This window comes from Cetorhinus maximus, chromosome 2 (genome assembly GCF_964194155.1).
Source record: "Cetorhinus maximus chromosome 2, sCetMax3.hap1.1, whole genome shotgun sequence".
Classification (NCBI taxonomy): domain Eukaryota; kingdom Metazoa; phylum Chordata; class Chondrichthyes; order Lamniformes; family Cetorhinidae; genus Cetorhinus; species Cetorhinus maximus.
In genome coordinates this window covers 33047976-33064089 of record NC_135880.1, presented here as the reverse complement: position 1 = coordinate 33064089, position 16114 = coordinate 33047976, and the positions used below count along the sequence as shown (strand labels likewise).

Genomic DNA, 16114 nt, shown 5'->3' with positions numbered 1-16114 from the left:
CCTAATGTTTATTTCAACTACCAAATTTTTGACTATGTTATACTGAAGGACAGTTGCATCAAATGATTTGGCACACAGGACTGGGAACTAGATCAAGACCATTTTATTGAGAAGGGCTGCATTCACGATTTAGCAAAGGATTGATTTGCGCAATACATCAAAATGGTCTTTGTTGAAAAGATCATTTTGACAAGTCAAGTCACTACCCGCATCCTTACAAATGTTCATGCTTTCTTCATACCAAATAAAAAACAAAATGTGGTCCAGAACCGAAAAAGAGCAAGGGGAAAGAGAAGAAAAACAAAAAGCAGTGCCTCTTCATGCCTTCTCTAAGAATATGATTTACTCGTAAGCCTTTCCATATCTACAACAGATTTCAAGTGAGGCCTCTGAGATAAAAGGAGCAGTTCACCTGAATCAACTATTCAGTGATTCTTCCTAGCACTATTGGGGGCCTGGAGTAGAGAGTTTACACAGGGTGGTGGCACCGAGTATTTCTTATGTCACTTTGCTGACATCCTGGCCAAATGCCCATTTTGAAGCCAGGTCAAAACAGTTTTATGTTATATATTGATTGCAACCCCTTTTATCCCCCTTCCTGAGGGAGGTTGTTCCTCAACTTCAAGCTTTATTTTGCCCCACAATTTTCACCTTTGGTCACCCAGTACATGGGGACAAGAACAACGGGGGTTTTGTTTCAAGGCCTCGCAGAAAGCTGCTGGTCACAGGTCAGGGTTGCAGATAATTCATGGGAAGGGCTGCTCCAACTGCTGAACATTCTTCCGAAGTCTTGCATGAGCCTGGGAAACCATCGGACAAGGTACCATGGTGTCCACCAGTGTCTCTAAAGCATTACATGACCAGTGGGCAGTGTTGAACATACTATGCTTTATCAAATATAACCAGTTCTTGTTTAACACTTATGAATGCATTTTTATTTGACTTGGACACCTGTATCAGTGGCAGTCTTGACTTGAGGGAAGCAGATGTTAGTTTGCTTATTTTTAAAATCCTGGTAGCATTGTGCTCCTGCCCTATCATGCAATACAGTACCCAAGTAAAAGAGACAACTGTATCAATAAGCTTCCTTCATTCACCAAACTCTCCCACCAAGTCACCCACATTACATTTAAAATGTAACGCATAGCCAAATTTGCAAAAAGAGGGTTATTTTAAAACGTTAAAAGATTTTGGAGGAGCAGAAATTAAATTTATGCTTCAGATCATGACATGTCGAACGGCACTCAAAATTTGCAATCTTTATCATACAGCATAAAGGTTATCATTTTATGGCCAAATCTGGTTACGAGCAGCTTCTTATTTATTCATTTCAGGATGTGGGCATCACTGGCTAGGCCAGCATTTGTGACTCATCCCTAATTGGACTTGAGAACGTGGAGGTGAGCTGCATTCTTGAACCGCTGCAATCCCTGTAGTGTAGGTACCCCCCCCCCCCCACAACCCCCCAGTGCTGTTAGAGAGGGAGATTCAGAATTTTGACCCAGCAACAGTGAAGGAATGGCGATATATTTCCAAGTCAGGATGTGGAGTGGCTTGGAGGGGAACGGCCAGGTGATGGTGTTCTCATGTGTCTGCTGCCCTTGTCCTTCTAGATGGTAGTGATCATGGGTTTGGAAGGACCTGTTTAAGAAGGTTTGGTGAGTTCCTGCAGTGCATTTTGCAGACGGTGCACACTGCTGCCACTGTGTGTCTGTGGTGGAGGGAGTGGATGATAGTGGATGTGGTGCCAATTAAGTGGACTGTTTTGTTCTGGGTGCTGCCAAACTTCATGAGTGTTGTTGGGACTGCACTCATCCAAGCAAGTGGACAGTATTCCATCATACTCGTGACTTGTGCCTTGTAGATGGTGGACAGGCTTTAGGGAGTCAGGAGGCGAGTTATTTGTCGCAGGATTCCTATTCTCTGACCTGTTGTTGTAGCCACAGTATTTATATGGCTAGTCCAGTTCAGTTTCTGGTCAATGGCAACCCAATGGCAACACAGATAAAGTAAAAAGTGAGGTTTCCATTTCCTGCACTGTGTACTGCCACATCAGCTATCAATAATTAGCTGAACAGCCACAACTATTATACTATTCATAAATAAAGTCAGCCCACTTCTCCATTTATTAAAAAACACATTTTCATAACAAGGCGAGAAGTTTCTATTAATCACTCAACCCGAACAGTCTCAAATTATGGTTCAGGTACCCATTTTAAAATAACGAAAATTGTACTTTCAATTTAAAGTATAACAACTGGCATCCCAAACCACCGTCCTATAGAGTGGTGGAATGAAGGTTCATTTTCCACTAATTGGCACACATCAGGCTCCAGCTCCTACCGTGTCACTATGGAGAGAAAAAGCAAGGAAGTCCATGCAAGCTGTTCTTTCAAACCACCTGCTGAAAATTCCAGAATGGTATTTTCAAGGTTGATGAACATAAGCAGGCCAGGAAAGGGAAAATTGCTGTTTTAACAAAAACACACACACAGTTTGAGTTGGGTAACTGGTAGTCATTTTGAAAGCATGGCAACAGAGGGTCATGAATATGAACCCACTATCCCACGCATATCATGGAATGATCTAGCAAACAATGGACAGCAAAGGGCATTTCAGTAAATCCACCCATCATTAACATAACTCTGCTAACGCTGATTCTCCAGCACCCAGTGGAACTGCATTTGTGTTGAAGAGAAGCAACAAAGTTTTCAAAAATTAAGTGGTTGCTTGATTTTAATTCCTAGCTAAAATGTCACTCGTTGCACCTGTGTTATGAATGCAAGGTTTTCTAAGATGATTATACTTTGGGCTGTCTGTTTAATAGAAGGCAAAATGGAGAAATTAAGATGGTAATGTGATCTGCTCCAAATTTCACCTGACAAGCCTGGGTGGCTTGGTTACCAGAGGGACAGGGCCCCTGGGCTCAGACTTACTGGGAGAAAGTTCACATTTCACACTGCAAAATGTTCACATTTGAAAACAAAGGAAGAGCAGCTGGGCCAACAATGGAGAGACTTCTGGTCTGAGTTTTGTACAGAAAGAAAGAGCGAGATCTTACAAAGACAAAAGGCTGCAGTTGGCACGGTCAGCAGAGTGGAGAAGGGTGCATGTCCTCAGTGAGCAACCAGGCAGAACATGGGAGGGAGGACGGTCTCAGGTTAAAGAGATGCATCCCATGGCAATCCAAACACTCAAACATTTCACCTAGTGAAGCTGTGAGGAGAAATTCCTGGAGCGGGCCTTTCTGCTGGTAGTCAATTTGGAAATTCACCAAAAACTGAGAGAAGTGCCTTTCAACGGTCACTCAACGTTACAATTCAGCAAAACGGGGAAACATGAACCTACTGGAACCTGGCAGTTGCTGTGGACTCCTTCTTTATAAAGACTGTACTCTTGTGGAGTGTGCGTTGTAATGTATATGTATCTGGCCAAGGTTATTGGACATCTTAAGGCATTAATGGTCTATCAGTTGCCTAACATGTAATGTTTGGCCTGTTGCTTTTAGTTTTTATGTTACAGTAAATATCTTAAGAATTTTAAATCTGGTCATGTGATTCCTTTAAATCGATCACTGGAAATTCAAATTTTTTTTTAAAAAGTTATTGGTCTTTATGGGGATCGTAACACCCGAATGTAATTTGTTCAACAGTAAATAGTAGGTTTGGTTGTTACTTAAACCACTACTCTCTTCCTTTACAATACTGTTTTGCTTTACCATTTAACCAGTGGTGAAGCGGGGAGATGATGGCATAGCGGAATTGTCACTGGACTAGTAATCCAGGGACCCAGGGTAATGATCTGGGGACCCGGGTTCGAATCCTGCCATGGATCTGGAATTTAAAAAGTCTGTGGCATTGTCGATTGTTGTAAATATCTATCTGGCTCACTAATGTCCTTGGTCTGGCCTACAGCAATGTGACTTTTAAATGCCCTCTGAAATGGCCTAGCAAGCCACTCAGTTGTAACAAACCACTACAAAAAGTGACAAAAAAGGAATGACACCTGACATCGACCTAGGCACCGGAAACAACAACAGCAATCTCAACCCTGTCGACCCTCCTTACTAACATCTGGGGGCTAGTGGGAGAGCTATCTCACAGACTAGTCAAGCAACAGCCTGACATAGTCATCCTCACGGAATCATACCTTACAGGTAATGTCCCAGACACCACCATCACCATCCCTGGGTATGTCATGTCCCACCGGCAGGACAGGCCCAGCAGAGGTGGCATACAGTGATATACATGATATGAGAGAGAGTTGCCCTGGGAGTCGTCAACATCGACTCTGGACCCCATGAAGTCTCATGGCATTAAGTCAAACATGGACAAGGAAACCTCCTGCTGATTACCACGTACTGCCATCCCTGATGAATCAGTGCACTCTTGGGAGGAAGCACTGAGGGTGGCAAGGATGCAGAATGGATCTGGGTGGGGGACTTCAATGTCCATCACTAAGAGTGGCTCGGTAGCACCACTACTGACTTGAGTCCTAAATGACATAGCTGTTAGACTGGGTCTGCACAATGATTGTTGATGAGGATGAGGTCAAGTATGTTTTTCCCTCTTGTTGGTTCTCTCACTACCCGCCGTAGATGCATCTGTCCATGACAGTATCAGTAGGAGTGGCCAGCGCACAATCATTGTGGAGACAAAGTCCCGCCTTCACATTGAGGATACCCTCCATCGTATTGTGTGGCATTAGATTTCGAACAGATCTAGCAACTCAAGGCTGGGCATCCATGAGGCGCTGAAATCCCGAGGTGAGGTGAAGTGAAGTGACTGATCTTGACATCAAGGCTGCATTTGACAGAGTGTGGCATCAAGGAGCCCTAGCAAAACGAGTTAATGGGAATCAGGAGGAAAAGTTTCTCTACTGGTTGGCAGTCATACCTAGCAAGAAGGAAGATGGTTGTGGGTGTTGGAGGTCAGTCATCTCAGTTCCAGGACATCACTGTAGGAGTTCCTCAGGGTGGTGTCCTCGGCCTAACCATTTCAGCTGCTTCATCAATGACCTTCTTTCCATCATAAGGTCAGAAGTGGGGATGTTCGCTGATGATTTCACAATGTTCAGCATCATTTGTGACTCCTCAGATACTGAAGCAGGCCATGTCCAAATGCAGCAAGACCTGGACAATATCCAGGCTTAGGCTGACAAGTGGCAAGTAACATTCACGCCACGCAAGTGTCAGGCAATGACCATCTCCAACAAGAGAGAATCCAACCATCGCCCCTTGATGTTCAATGGCATTACTATCACTGAATCTCCCACTAACAACATCCTGGGGGTTGCCAATGACCAGAAACTGAACTGGATTAGCTATGTAAATACTGTGGCTACAAGAGCAAGTCAGAGGCTAGGAATCATGCAACAAGTAACTCACCTCCTGACTCCCCAAAGCCTGTCCACCATCTATAAGGCAGAAGTCAGGAGTGTGATGGAATACTCCCCACTTGCCTGGATGAGTGCAGTTCCCACAACACTCAAGAAGCTTGACACTGTCAAGGACAAAGCAGTCCATTTGATTGGCACCACATCCACAAACATTCACTCCCTCCACCACCAATGCACAGTAGCAGCGGTGTGTGCCATCTACAAGATGCGCTGCAGAAATTCAACAAGGCTCCTTCGACAGCACCTTCCAAACCCATGGCCACTACCATTTAGAAGGACAAGGGCAGCAGATAGATGGGAATACCATCACCTGGAAGTTCCCCTCCAAGTCACTCACCATCCTGGCTTGGAAATATATCGCCGTTCCTTCATTGTCACTGGGTCAAAATCCTGGAACTCCCTTCCTAACAGCACTGTGGGTGTACCTACACCACATGGACTGCAGAGGTTCAAGAAGGCAGCTCATCAACAGTTTCTCAAGGGCAATTAGAGATGGGCAATAAATGCTGGCCCAGCCAGCGAAGCCCACATCCCATGAATGAAAGAAAAAAAAACACAGTTCAACTCTCCAAATTCAGTCGAGCATCTGTTGGGCAACTATTAAATAAATTTCAATTGATTATGTCACAAACAAAATTCCAAATAATGCACATATTGTAAAGCTGCCCTGCATCAGCGACCCAGCATATCTATTCCCTGTCGATTTGATAGAGAAGGGCAATTTGCAGTGGAAATGAAGCATTTACTGCCCATCCCTAATTGCTCTTGTTCAGAGGGTAATTAAGAGTCAAAATGATTCTGCTGTGGGTCTGGCTGCAGACCAGGTAATGACAGCAGATCTCCTTTTCCAAAGGGCATTAGTGAACCATATGGGTTTTTATGACATTCAGCACTGGTTTTGTGGTCATCAGACTTTTTAATACCAGATTTTTATTGAATTCAAATTTCACCATCTGCCATGGTGGAATTCAAACCCTGGTTCCCAGGGCATTACCCTGGGTCTCTGAATTACTAGTCCAGTGACAATACCACCATGACACCACCTCCCCTTCTGACTATAATTAATTCTAAAAACTAAAACATAAATGTAGTATTGATTTCTGGATGCTGGTAATGGTGTAGATGCACAACAAGCTCTTGGATATATATAATTATTCTTGAAGATTATTTCAGATTGGAAAGTATTCCAATCAATCAACAGTTTTCAAAGTCAGGAGTGAATGACGAGGTAGCAGTAACTTTAGCAGCTGACAAATTATACTTCGTTTCACGCTACTCAAAATATTTTGTGCTAAATATTGCCATTCTAAATATTGTTTCTTTGACACCTTCATTCACTTTTTCTCATTTGCAAAAGGAAAAAAATCTATTTGAAGTTAATGTCATTTAAATAAAAATCAGAAAACTACTTTTAAACTCCAAGTCTCAAAGACAACTTCATGAATAAAAATGTTCAAAGACATATATAAATGCTATCAGTTTTAAAACGCTGATAGCTAAGTAGAATAAAACATAACTCACTTACATACCACACGATACATTTCACAGTATCTTTACAGTGCAGGAGGCCGTTCGGCCCATCAAGTCTGCATCGGCGCTCTGAAAGAGCATTCCACCTAGTCCCACTCTTCTGCCTTATCCCCGTAATCTTGCACATTCTCTCTTTTCAGGTAGCAATCCAATTCCCTTTTCCCTTCTTCCCAATTCCCCCCCCCACTCTCCTCAAAGTGTTGACCTCTTATTCAGGTACATTTCATCTCGCACACTTCAATTTTTAGGCAAACTGGCCATTATTTATGTAATGCCTTCACAATGAATGCTAGTGGAATATTTAATCTGAGTGTTTTACTGATCCTGTCCCCACAAATATCTATCTACAGGAATAGCAGGGTCCCTTGTTAACTTCCTTTCGCAACACCAAGGCCAATTGTAGAGCTCCCAACACCGCCACAACCAGGATTAACTAATAACCAACTAAATAAATAAACTTCAAGGTTCAAATGTAGGATTTTTTGGTGCACGTGGAACAGCTGCTTACTAGATAAACTAAGCTAAGCTTTATTGGAAGCTCTATATTTCCAGTATTAATTTGTGAAACAAAATCCAAAGACTAGCACAAAGTTTGCCTTGCAGGCTGTAAACATCTGAAATATAGATACAGCACATCCACCAGTTCCCCTTTATCCACAGCATATATTACTTCTTCAAAGAACTCCAATAAATTTATTAAACGTGACTCCCCTTTCACGAAACCATGTTGACTCTGCCTGATTACCCTGAAGTTTTCCAAGTGTCCTGCTATAACATCTTTAATAATAGCTTCTAACATTTTCCGGATGACAGATGTTGAACTAACTGGCTTGCAGTTTCCTGCTTTGTGTCTTCCCCTTCCGCCGCCACCATCATCCCAACTTTTTGAATAGAGGGTATACATTCACTACTTTCCAATCTAATGGAACTTCCCCCAATCTAGGGAATTTTGGAAAATGAAAACAATGCATCAATTACCTCTAAGGTAAAAGCAAAATACTGCGGATGCTGGAAATCTGAAATAAAAACAGAAAATGCCATAAAAACTCTGCAGGTCTGGCTGCATCTGTGGAGTAAGAAACAGAGTTAATGTTTCAAGTCCATATGACTCTTCTTCACAGCTAAAGAGAAGCTCTGACGAGTCATTCGGACTTGAAACATTAACTCTGTTTCTCTCTCCGTGATGCTGCCAGGCCTGCTGAGTTTTTCCAGCATTTTCTGTTTTTATTTGCATCAATTACCTCACTAGCCACTTCTTTTAAGACTCCAGGATGAAGTCCATCAGGGTCTTGGGGCTTGTCAACCCACAGCTCCAACAATTTTCGCAGTACCACTTTCCTGGTGATTGTAATTTTCCTGAGTTCCTCCCTCCCTCCCTTCCATTTCCTGATTTACAGCTATTTCTGGATGTCACTTATATCCTCTATAGTGAAAACAGATGCAAAATACCTGTTCAATTCATCTGCCATCTATCTCATTTTCCATTATTAACTCCCCAGACTCACTTTCTAAAGGTCCAATGCTCACTTGGTTAACTCTTTTTTAAATATCTAAAGAAACTCTTACTATCTGTCTTTATATTTCCATGTACAGGTATTAGTTCATACTTCTGTGTACAGACATACAGCTAAAATCATATTGCTGATTGCATATGTGATGCAAAAAGTAGGGCTTAAATACTAAGAGATGTCTAAAAAATACAACCAAGCATGACTTTAAAAAAGAGTCCAGTCAGTGATAGAAAACATTGATTCTTGTGCTTGACAAGGACGAATTGGAAAATTCTCTAATCTAAGGTACTAACCTCTCTCTCCTCATCAATTTGCCTCCTGTTACACACAACGACAGACAGTATCTAAAATCTTTAAATTCTTTGGTACGACACCTTGAGATTTTGAAGCTGGGCAAATTAAAGATAGTGTTTTCTTTTTAAAAAGCCCATTTTCTTTAGTTAACAGGAACAATTTTTGATCAAAATAAAAGCAAAAAAAAACCTGCAGATGCTAGAAATCAAAGAGAAACAGAAAATGCCATAAACGCTCGGCAGGCCAGTCAGCATCGGCAGAGAGCGCAGCTGGGCTAGCCTTTCAGGTGCAGGCCAATGATTAGCACAATTTCCTAAAATTAATTTCAAGCTTGGTGAAAAGCTAGTCCACTCAAGGAAATTTTAAAATGCTTTATTCATCATTTATATACGAAGCAAGGTTCTGGTTGTGATGTTTTCCACAAGTTAAAGCTTGAAACAAATTAAAACGAAGGCGTAGAAAATTCACTTAGTTGAACGCTCGAGCTGGACTGGTTCCAGAGGACGAGTGTCAACACCCCAACCCCCAGGCAGCAAACGCATACTTCCTGTTGCACTGTACCAAGCTATTGATGCAAGATCAAGTGTTGTATTAATTTACATACATTAGCTCTTTCTGACGTTTCAGATTTTTGCAGTGCTCACCAAGCTAATCAGTTCTGCACAGCAGTAAAACAGGGTATTTGAAAGTACATGTAGGTGTAATAATAGTTTATCATTTTACACTCACTAATTGAATTTTTCTTTCAACTCAAACAGAAACGAAAAGGACACTTTTAGATTTAATTTCTCCCATATTCACTCCTATGCAGCTTCCTTAAACTTGGAGGCTAAATTAATCTAAGTTAAACGTCTGCATGCCAAAATGTCCCTGTGATTGACTGAAGTGAGACACACTTGCACCAAAAGATGATTAATTAAGTTATCCCACGCAAAAAAGACAGTCTTTCACACTTCTAAACTCTTAAAAACAGGTGACATCTTGAACCCATGAAAAACTCAGCTAACCGGTAGTGTTATTTACAATTTTATCTGGTGTGATAAGCTCCATTCGTATAGATAACCATCAGCATTTGCCCTTAATCATCTGCGGTATCACTTCTGCTGCAACTATTTTTAAGCAAATACTGGAAGCTAAGAATTTTCCACCTAATTTGCCCTCAGCTCTAATTCTGCCATCTCAAAATAATGGTATATACTCATCAGATTTGGCAACGTCTTTTGGAGAAAGGCTGGTGAGCAATTTGCATTGGGAGGGAGAGGATCCAGTTGTCATGTTCTACGGGGGAACCAATGACATAGCAGAACATTGTTTATGGCTCTGCCTAAGAAAATGTGGAGTTAGGGGCCAACTTAAACACACACTATCATAGATACTCGTCTCAGGGTTGTTACCCAAGCCTCACGCCAATTGGCATAGGGTCAGGCAGATTAAGGAATTAAACATGTGGCTCAAAGAGTGGTGCAGGAAGAAGGGGTTTCGATTCATGGATCATTGGTGTCAGTACTCAGGAAAGAATGAGCTATTCTGTTGAGAATAAACCAGGCTGGGACCAGTGTCCTGGCCAATCATATAACTTGGACTGTGGACAGGGCTTTAAACTAACAGGAGAAGGGGGGGTGGTGGTGGTGGGGGGGGGGGGGGGGGGGGTGCGGAGAGTTCAGGTGAAGGGAACTTTCGAAATTCAAAGTAAAAGGCCAAGGCATTGGAACAGTATAGCCGTGTGGGTAAGGGCAAGCAGAACGGGACAGGAGAAGACAGTGGGTTTTTTTGAAAAATTAGATAAAGAGAGGTAAACTAGTGGCACGAGTAGAGGTAATAGATTTAGATCTAATCGCCATTACAGAGGCATAGTTACAAGGTGATCAAGGTTGGGAAATAAATATTCCAGGGTACACAATATTTAGGATAGACAGGCAGAATGGCATAGGAGGAGGGGTAAGCCCTGATAGCAAAGGACGACATAAAGACATTAGTGAGAAACAATCTGGCCTCAGAAAATCATGAAGTAGAATCAGTATGGGTGGAAATTAGGAATAGCAAGAGTCAGAAAACACTGGGTGGGAGTAGTTTATAGGCCCCTTAACAGTAATTATATCATAAGGCAGAGCATTGTACAAGAAATGATTGGAACTTGTCACAAAGGAAATGTAATAATTGTGGGGATCTTCATACAGACTAGGACAATCAAATTGGCAAGGGTGATCTAGGAGATAAATTTGTAGAATGCTTCTGTGACAGATTCTTGAAGCAATATCTTGCAGAACTGACGAAAGTTAAAGCTATCCTAGATCTAGTATTGTGTAATGTAGCAAGGTTAATTAGCAATTAAAAGGTCTACTGGAAAACAGCGATCATAATGCCATTGAATTCCATGTTAAGTTTGAAAGTGACAAACTCCAATCACAAACAACAACCTTAACCTTTAAGTCAAACACATAGGTATGAGGGGATGGCTCACCAGGGAGCAATATCGTATGTCAGTGGTAAACAGCAGAAGCCTATGTCAAAATCAGTACTCCAGATGTGGTCTCTCCAAAGCTCTGTACAAATGTAGCAAGACTTTATTCCTGTGCTTCAGTCCCCGTGCAATAAAGGCCAGCATACCAATTGTCGCCTTAATTGCTTGCTGCACTTGCATGCCAACTCTCTGCGTTCATTGTAGAAGCATACCCGAGTCTCTTTTGACATCAATGCTTAAAAAAGAACACACATCTGATAAAGGGCAAGGAACTTACACATTTTTGTTGGCAGAATGACAAAACAAAGGATATACTTGCACTGGAGGTGGGACGGCAAGGTTCACTAAATTGGTCCCTGGGATGAGTGGGGGTTGTCCTATGATGAGAAATGCAATGAAGAGAAATTACTTCATTCAAAAGGTTTGTGGATCTTTGGAATTCTCTACCCCAGAGAGTTGTGGATGCTCCATCATTGAATACATTTAAGGCTGGGATGGACAGATCTATGGTCCCTAAGGGTATCAAGGGATATGGAGAGCAAGCAAGAAAGTGAAGTTGAAACCCAAGATCAGCCGTGATCGTATCAAATGGCGGAGCAGGTTCAATGGGCCACGTGGTCTACTTATGCTCCTATTTCTTGTGTTCTTAGAGAAAGGTAATAATCGCAGTAAATGTGTTACTTCTTGCGCAAAAATTATCTGATAGACAATATGAGAAGGTAAATAGATCTTTTGGGAAATTAAGAGGAAATGCTAACTCAAGGACAAATTGCCACTGTCACCCTCATGCATAGAATTAAAGCAAGTTTGAGCATTTGCCACAATGCACATAATGTATCAAGTTGCAACATTTGTATAAACAAAGTGACATTTATTAAATACACATTTTCATACTAATGCTGGAAACACTTAAAAAGCATGGAAGCATTGATTGCGAAATTGCCTGACGTTTCTCAGAACATTTAATCTTGGAGTTCATCGGGGAAGAGCACCGTGGGAACAGTAAAGAGAAGTACCTCAGGAAGTAGTCATCAATTTCAGTGTTAATTATAAATGGCTGGGGGAATGGCTGACCAGGGAGAAATATCAGCAGAAGCCTATGTAAAAATCAGTCCACATGCAGTCATTGGCTGCCCCATTCAGTTACTCAACAATGCAATATTTCAACTTGCAACAAAATTCAAAGCAGCACTAAATAAAAAAAGAACACACATCAGATAAAGGGCAAGGAACTTACACATTTTTGTTGGCAGAATGACAAAACAGTGGAAGGTTTACAATCCAAACAACTAATTATCTATAAAAAAAATTCCTTCAAATATATTTTAAGTTGAGATCCAAGGTGAAAAGCTGAAGCAACATTGTATGAAGATGAAATTAACAAATAAAACCTCTAGGCCAGGTAAAACAGGGAGTAGTTCGGAAAGACTCAGTTTCCAAGAGCAAGGATGGTCCAAAGATGGCAAAGGAGTTTTGAGGCCCAAGCAAAGTAAATGAGATGGGCTACAGTATGAGGAGTCTCAAAGGCCCGAGGAGGAGGAAGATGCTTTATAAATGCAACTCCCTTGTTTCAATTATAATTGATGGAATATTGAAAAATTCATGAAAGGGGGAAGACAGACAGAACACCATCATATGTATACTGGAAGGTTAGGACTGCATATTAGAGAACCTTAAAAATAACTTGCTGACAATGCCCACACAGTATGAAACAAAGGTAATCTATATTTTCCAGCGTTGGTGGACCTGGATATTTCCTGTTTCTATTTCTGACAATGTTCTCATGCCTCATTTAAGAGCAAAGTATGTTCTAGGAAAGCTTCCCCATATTTGGGAGCAGTCAAGTGCAAGAAGGGAATGCTAGAAGAATTAAGAGTTCTTATGGAGGCGGCGGTGGGTGGTGGGGGGATGCAAGAAAGAGCATGTTACAAAATTGAAGAAACAGGTCTTATTGAATGCAAATTTTGGCAATAGAGACACAAGAGTTTCACTTGATGATAAAGGAGATAAGGTCAAAAATGTTGGTAAAGCATCTAGGGTGAGTATTCATATCTCTGCAGGAGTTGGTGCCTTCAGGGGAGGAAGAAAATTGGACTTTCTAAAACAAAATACATAATTATAGTAGAATCATTCAATCTTGTACTAGTAATGAGAAAAATCCACGAGCACATTTTATTTAATACAAGATAAAACAAACATGGATTTGGAAGCATGACAAATGCTCGTCTCTTGTCAGATCAAAAAGGAATTACTGGAATGTCGTCAAGTGACTATACTGGTAGATTTGGCTAGCAGACAGCCTACATGACTGTCCCAAAACACAAGGTTTCACATTAACAGCTGCTGAAGACAAAACAGCAGACGACTTATTTATGACAACTTAGCCAACTAGGCTAAAATTTGGCCGAGCATCAGAAAAGAAATGAACAATGGCAAAACTCTGACTGGGTAGCAAAGAACAGTGTCCAGCTTAGTCACATCATTTTGCACTGACATCGGATTGTCAGACCAAGCGACTCTACTGTAGAGGAAATTCAAAAGCTAAGGAACAGCAGAAAACATTTCAAGTACAAACATGCAGAAAGCATGTGAGAGCACGAAATGAATTCACTTTACACTTTTTTCTGAAGTGGGCATTGAACAGGTTTTAGTATAATTCCTGGTCAATTAGCCAATGACCAAGCTGTTCTCAACTATACTGGTGGAGTTGATACTGGCTCAGTAACATTTCTTAGACGTTTGACCACTGTTATTGAAATCAACAGGCCAAAGAATGATGAGGATAATTGCAAGCTTCATATATTTTAGCTTCAGGCCCCAGTGAGAATTGAACTCAGGACCACTGGTTTACAAGACCAGTGCTCTAGCCACTGAGCTATGGAGCCACTTACTGTACCCTAATTGCAAGCTTCAGGGGGACAAAGCCTGAACAACTGATAATTGGATAGTTGCTCCTTGGGAAAAATGCTTAAAAGGGAAGGTAATTTTTAAATAAGGCATGGACAACAACAATAAAAACAGCTTGCATTTATATAGCCCATTTAAAGTCCCCATCACAGGAGCATTATAAACAAAATTTGGCTCTGAACCACACAAGGAGACATTTTAACAACTGACCAAAAGCTTGGTCAAAGAGGTAAATTTGAAAGGAGTGTCTTAAAAGCAGGAGAGAGGGGTAGCGAAGTTTAGGGAGGGAATTCCAGAGTTTAGAGCCTAACAGTGCAGCGATTAAAACTGAAGCTGCACAAGAGGCCAAAATCTGAGTAGCACAGAGGAAGGGGCAAAGCCGTGGAAGGATTTGAAAACCAGGATGAGAATTTTAAAATTGAGGCATTTCCACATAGGAGCCAATGTAGATTGGCAAGCACGGGACAGGGGGTTGGGGGTGATGGGTGAATATGACTAGGTGAGAGTTAGCATACAGACAACAGATTTTTTTTGGATGGGCTCAAGTTGAGAGAGAAGATGGGAGGCCAGTCAGGGAAGCACTGGGATAATTAAATCTCAAAGACAACAAAGGCATAAACAAGGATTTCGGGAGGTGTCAGCTGTAGCTCAGTCCATAGCACCCTCGCCTTTGAATCAGAAGGTTGTGGGTTCACGTCCCACTCCCGGAAACCAAGAACTGTGATTGTATTCAAAAGAGTTGCAATCTGTGACCGTTGATAACTCGAAAGAACAAGGATTTCGGCATCAGATCAGTTTAAGGAGGGCCAGAATCAGGCAAAGTTATGCAGGTGGAAGTACTTAGTCCTGGTAATTACTTGCATAATTAAAAAAAAACTTGTATTTCAATAGTGCTTTGCATGACCACTGGAAGTCTCAAAGTGCTTTACAGCCAAATGAAGTATTTTCGAATGTGTAGTTACCATTGTATTCTAAGAAATGTGGTAGCTAATTTGTGCTCAACAAACTCCCACATAACGATCAGATAATAGGTTTCTTGTAATGTTGATTGAGGGATTAATATTGGTCAGGTCACCAAGATAACTTCCCTGCTTTTCAAAATAATGCCATGGGATCTTTTACATCCACTCAAGCAGAAGGGGCCCTCAGATTAAGGTCTCATCTGCTCCCTCACTACTGCATTGAAGTGTCATATTGTGTTCAAGCCCTGGAGTGGGACTTGAACCCAGAAACTTGTGACTCAGAAGCAAGTATGCTACCAACTGAGCCATGGCTGACTAATTCAGATTAAAGGTTGAAAGTAAGTCACAAGTGGTGGTCAGGGGACATGAATAAAAATTTCACAAATTAAATCTAAAGACTTTCTCTTTATGTGCTTAGCCAACTTATGCCAGAAATTCTGCCTTCAAAATTGTCATGTCGGTTGTCTTTTAAAATTAGTGGGACCGAAATCTTATGAAGTGTTTTGTGGTTGTAGAGAGCAAAGGAGGATGCATAAATGGATGGGGCACTGTGTTGGAATATTTTGAAATGCAGCAAGAGGAATGAGTGAATAAATCAAATGAGTGTCAAGTAAGGAGCAGAGAGTAACTTTTGTGTCTTGGTTGTTCCTTTCACCTGTTGCCATTCATGTTGTCCAGCAACTAAACAAGTTTAAACAAACAAACAAACTCTTTCATGATCAGGTGAGATGGGGTAAAATCCCTGGGTTCTTATTCCACATACAGTTAACAAATAAAGGACCATAATCTTGGCACATATGTGTGCAAATCTTGGATTCTAACAGCATAACATTGCAGCACCCAAGGAAAAATATTACATTGATTCTTTAATAAATAATGTCAGGGGTGTCAAATATCCACAAGATTTGACTAATTAGAACTTTATCTTCTGTGCAACTACCCTAATGTTCTCAAGTTCTGCAATTACAGCAGTTATTTATATAACCCTTTTAAAAATGGTAAAAACGTCCCACGACACAATTACAAGTCACTTTGAAGTTTCTTATGCTCAG

The 16114-nt window shown here is 41.2% G+C and overlaps 1 protein-coding gene and 1 non-coding gene across 3 annotated transcripts in view; both read right to left on the bottom strand.

Moving 5' to 3' along the window:
• The window catches only part of erbin (erbb2 interacting protein), a 322194-nt gene that overhangs the window by 223473 nt on the left and 82607 nt on the right, over positions 1-16114 (bottom strand). The window lies entirely within an intron of this gene.
• trnat-ugu (transfer RNA threonine (anticodon UGU)) lies at positions 14006-14078 on the bottom strand. The gene has a single exon. It is a non-coding gene; the product is annotated as a tRNA-Thr (tRNA).